This window comes from Pseudorca crassidens, chromosome 1 (assembly GCF_039906515.1).
Source record: "Pseudorca crassidens isolate mPseCra1 chromosome 1, mPseCra1.hap1, whole genome shotgun sequence".
Taxonomy (NCBI): domain Eukaryota; kingdom Metazoa; phylum Chordata; class Mammalia; order Artiodactyla; family Delphinidae; genus Pseudorca; species Pseudorca crassidens.
Window position 1 is genome coordinate 82,916,930 of NC_090296.1, and position 6,000 is coordinate 82,922,929.

The following is a 6,000-nucleotide window of genomic DNA, read 5'->3' on the forward strand; positions in this document are numbered from 1 at the left end:
CAGGGAAGCCCCGCGGTGTGGTATCTTTGCAATTCGTACTCTGTGCTCTCATCCCCCTCGTGACCAGTGGTGTGAACATACAGGGCAGCTGGTAAGGGGATTCTCCCAGACACTCAGCCTGTGATTACCAAACAGTTAGGCGCTAATAGAATGGCCTATAAGAGTGATCCTAACGTCCTACGAGGCAGGGCCCAGGCTCAAAGAGAAGATTTAGGTTCCACTATATTATTTGAGAATTAAATAGTAGTCATTTGATGACTTCAGAAAGTAATGCAGCAAATTGGACTCTGGTCCTTTGGGTGGTTACTTTCTCATATAGATTAGTCTGCTTTTTCTTGCCAAGGATTTATTCTTTTAATTGACTTATTTATGAGATTCTTGTTTACCTTATCAATGGCCCCAAGCCAACAGTCTGTTTCATTGGAAGACACTATAAAAGCCAGCAGGGAAACAAGAATGATTCCTCCTGTCTTTGCACAGGATTGGTGATTGATCTTTCCTTACTCATTTTGTCTTTAAATAACAGCAGGAATCATGAAGTCGCCCAATTTCAAAAGAATTAGCCCAAAAAGCTGGTTCTTTGAGAAGATAAATAAAATTCATAAACCATTAGCCAGACTTATCAAGAAAAAAAGGGAGAAGCCTCAAATCAATAGAATTAGAAATGAAAAAGGAGAAGTAACAACTGACACTTTGGATTTCTGCAAATACAAAGGATCACGAGAGATTACTACAGGCAACTATATGCCAATAAAATGGACAACCTGGAAGAAATGGACAAATTCTTAGAAATGCACAACATTCCGAGACTGAACCAGGAAGAAATAGAAAATATGAACAGACCAATCACAAGCACTGAAATTGAAACTGTGATTAAAAATCTTCCAACAAACAAAAGCCCAGGACCAGATGGCTTCACAGGCAAATTCTATCAAACATTTAGAGAAGAGCTAACACCTATCCCTCTCAAACTCTTCAAAAATATAGCAGAGGGAGGAACACTCCCAAACTCATTCTACGAGGCCACCATCACCCTGATACCAAAACCAGATAAAAATGTCACAAAGAAAGAAAACTACAGGCCAATATCAGTGATGAACATAGATGCAAAAATCCTCAACAAAATACTAGAAAACACAATCCAACAGCACAATAAAAGGATCATACACCATGATCAAGTGGGGTTTATCCCAGGAATGCAAGGATTCTTCAATATATGCAAATCAATCAACATGATACACCACATTAACAAATTGAAGGAGAAAAAGCATATGATGATCTCAATCGATGCAGAGAAATCTTTTGAGAAAATTCAACACCCGCTTATGATAAAAACCCACCAGAAAGTAGGCATAGAGGGAACTTTCCTCAACATAATAAAGCCCATATATGACAAACCCACAGCGAACATTGTTCTCAATGGTGAAAAACTGAAACCATTTCCACTAAGATCAGCAACAAGACAAGGTTGCCCACTTTCAGCACTATTATTCAACCTAGTTTTGGAAGTTTTAGCCACAGCAATCAGAGAACAAAAAGAAATAAAAGGAATCCAAATTGGAAAAGAAGAAGTAAAGCTGTCACTGTTTGGAGATGACATGATACTATACATAGAGAAACCTAAAGATGCTACCAGAAAACTACTAGAGCTAATCAGTGAATTTGGTAAAGTAGCAGGATACAAAATTCATGCACAGAAATCTCTGGCATTCCTATACACTAATGATGAAATATCTGAAAGTGAAATTAAGAAAACACTCCCATTTACCATTGCAACAAAAAGAATAAAATACCTAGGAATAAACCTACCTAAGGAGCCAAAGACCTGTATGCAGAAAATTATAAGACACTGATGAAAGAAATTAAAGATGATACAAATAGATGGAGAGATATACCATGTTCTTGGATTGGAAGAATCAACATTGTGAAAATGACTCTACTACCCAAAGCAATCTACAGATCCAGTGCAATCCCTGTCAAACTCCCAATGGCATTTTTCACAGAACTAGAACAAAACATTTCACAATTTGTATGGAAACACAAAAGACCCCGAATAGCCAAAGCAATCTTGGGAAAGAATAATGGAGCTGGAGGAATCAGGCTCCCTGACTTCAGATTGTACTACAAAGCTACAGTAATCAAGACAGTATGGTAGTGGCACAAAAACAGAAATATAGATCAATGGAACAGGATAGAAAGCCCAGAGATAAACGCACGCACATATGGTCACCTTATCTTTGATAAAGGAGGCAAGAATATACAGTGGAGAAAAGACGGCCTCTTCAATAAGTTATGCTGGGAAAACTGGACAGCTACATGTAAAAGAATGAAATTAGAACACTCCCTAACACCATACATAAGGCCAGACACCATCAAACTCTTAGAGGAAAACATAGGCAGAACACTCTATGACATAAATCACAGCAAGATCCTTTTTGACCCACCTCCTAGAGAAATGGAAATAAAAACAAAAATAAACAAATGGGACCTAATGAAACTTAAAAGCTTTTGCAGAGCGAAGGAAACCATAAAGAAGATGAAAAGACAACCCTCAGAATGGGAGAAAATATTTGCAAATGAAGCAACTGACGAAGGATTAATCCCCAAAATTTACAAGCAGCTCATGCAGCTCAATATCAAAAAAACAAACAACCCAATCCAAATATGGGCAGAAGACCTAAACAGACATTTCTCCAAAGAAGTCATACAGATTGCCAAAAAACACATGAAAGGATGCTCAACATCATTAATCATTAGAGAAATGCAAATCAAAACTACAATGAGATATCATCTCACACCGGTCAGAATGGCCATCATCAAAGAATCTACAAACAATAAATGCTGGAGAGGGTGTGGAGAAAAGGGAATCCTTTTGCACTGTTTGCACTGTTTGTGGGAATGTAATTTGATACAGCCTCTATGGAGAACAGTATGGAGGTTCCTCAAAAAACTAAAAATAGAACTACCATGCGACCCAGCAATCCCACTACTGGGCATATACCCTGAGAAAACCATAATTCAAAAAGAGTCATGTACCACAATGTTCATTGCAGCACTATTTACAATAGCCACGTCATGGAAGCAACCTAAATGCCCATCGACAGATGAATGGATAAAGAAGATGTGGCACATATATAGAATGGAATATTACTCAGCCATAAAAAGGAACGAAATTGAGTTATTTGTAGTGAGGTGGATGGACCCAGAGACTGTCATACAGAGTGAAGTAAGTCAGAAAGAGAAAAACAAATACTGTATGCTAACACATATATATGGAATCTAAAAAAAAAGAAGAAGAAAAAAAAATGGTCAGAAGAACCTAGGGGGAAGACGGGAATAAAGACACAGACCTACTAGGGAATGGACTTGAAGATACGTGGAGGGGGAAGGGTAAGCTGGGACAAAGTGAGAGAGTGGCATGGACATATATACACTACCAAATGTAAAATAGATAGCTAGTGGGAAGCAGCCGCATAGCACAGGGAGATCAGCCCGGTGGTGCTTTTTGACCACCTAGAGGGGTGGGATAGGGAGGGTAGGAGGGAGGGAAATGCAAGAGGGAAGAGATATGGGTACATATGTATATGTATAACTGATTCACTTTGTTATAAAGCAGAAACTGACACACCATTGTAAAGCAATTATACTCTAATAAAGATTAAAAAAAAAAAAAAGAATTAGCCCAGCTCTGGCAGAGGGCAACACATACTTGGAGATCTCCTTTACGTCATGAAACGTTTCCTGCTAAACTGGATTCAGTTGACTTGGATGAAAACAAGTTCACAGGGCTTGAAAATTTGGCCAGGAAGCTGTAAACAGTGGGAAGCACCTAGTGGAATGCATGCTTCCAAACTTGGGGGTGTTGGGTTATGTGGCGCCAGTGGGGTGAGGGAACGGTCAGGTCCATTTAAAGGAATCGTGGAGGTTCTGGAAGAGGCTGCTGGTGTCATTTACTAATTTCATTGCAAGCACCGCCTTGTGCCAGTACCAGCTAATGCCAAGGAAACATGCAGAGAGGGACTGGAGAGCACGGGACGCCACGTAGGTGCTCAGAGGGAATTTGTGCCCTGGCTCGGGCTCCTTCCCAGGGGCAGACATCCACAATGGTGGCAGAGCCTGCTGGAGGAGCGCCAAGGGAAAATGAGGCCACTGGGCAGGCACTTGTCACAGCATTAAAAAAGAACAAAGGGGCCAAGTTTAATGGCATTATTACCCCAGACAGACAGAGTTCGGGCATTCCCTTCCTGAAGAATATGTGCAGCAGTTTGGTGGTAACTCCAAAATGGCACCAGAGGACAGAGTTGTGTGGATGATACATTAAAAAAAGAAGCTGTTATAACTGAAAACCAAAAGTTCCATCCCCAAATTGAAAAATATCACCCTGCTCTATTGTTACAGCAAGTGTATAGAGAACCTAGGATGGGGTGAATTCAGAATTTGAGTGATGGAAGGGAAGCATTAGAAAATTAACTGACTGTTCTAAACAATTCTGATGAATGCAAAATGAGAATGGTCTTAATAAGGAGTCTTTTCCATAGGGTCTAACGTAGAGCCTCACACAAAACAGGCATCGACAAATCATTGTATGTGGTCAATGTACTTTTTAACAAATAACTGCATGGATAAAAGGCCTCAGTTTGGGGAGCCTCTCTCTTTAGGAGCTGGTTTTCTCCCTCCTCTAAAGGGATATATGAGCAAGAGGAATGCAGAATGACGGATATATAGGTTAGTTCATTCATTCATTAACACACATTTATTAAACACCGATTGTATACTTGGCACCATTCTAGTCACTGAAGATAAAGAGATGAACACCAAAAGGTCCCTGACCTGACAGAATATGCATTCTAGTGAGAAAAACAAGTAATTTTTTAAAAAGCACGTATCTAACATATGTTGGCCAGCTTTAAGGGTTTAGAGAAAAAAATAAGGCTGAGTCTGGAGATAATGAGTGATTAGCATGGAGAGGCATTTTCATGGGGTGAACAGGAAAGGTGATCAGTTGGGATTAGGATCAGAAGATGACATTTGAAGAAAAAATCAAAATGAGGACGTGACCATGGAGAGAACTGGGGAAACAGTGTTCCCAGCAGAGAAAATATCAAGGTACAGGCCAAGTGGCAGGACAGAGCTTGGCATGTTCCCTGCAAGAGCTCTGGGCTGGCTGAGTGGAGTGTGGGAGGGAGAGAGTGGAGGAGGTGAAGCTGGAGAGGCCAGCCGGGACCGACCCTGCAGAGGCAGGGCTGGCTACAAAATTTAGGAGGCCCAGTACAAAATGCAAATGCAGGGTCCTTTATTTGAAGAGAAGTAAAAAAAAAAAAACGATTTTATAAGTACTAAAATATAAACCTTTTTCCTTTCTTTCACCGTCTTTCTCAACCCCTCACGGTGATTTTATTTGCTATTTATATTCCACTTTCTTGGCTGTGGGGATCCTCAGGGGTGACTGCAGACCTTCAGGGGTGCCTGGGGTTGCTGCCCTGCTACTCAGTATGCACAAGGCCCACTGGCTGTAGGGTTCCTTCTCCTGCCAACCATGGGACTACCAATATGCCCTATTCTGGCTGGGGGAGGGGAAGTCAGAAGTCAGTCTCCCCTTCCCATGGAACCACTCCATGGTGGACGGATGGCCCCAAACTTTGGCAACTGCTGTTTTGGGACATGCCTGGTACCTGAATAAGGGGTGAGTGAGAGGCTTGCCCCACTGCTCACCACTCCCATCACCACCTATCATCTGTCAAAATGCTGTGGATGCTCGCCCAGTCCAGGACTTGCTGGGGGGTGTCGAGGGTCATGGTAGAATGCGGGACTCTCACTGGCAAGCCTGACACCTGACCTGTCACCACCCTGGGTGTAAGGCATCAGCGGTCATGTGTCAGGGGTGGGAGTAGGAGGCCAGTGGGGCCTGCGACACCAGGGAATAGGGATTAGGCAGCCAAAACCAATCCTGGGGGGGCAGGGAAGTGATGGGAGGTAGGATTCTGCATGAGTTGAGGCTCC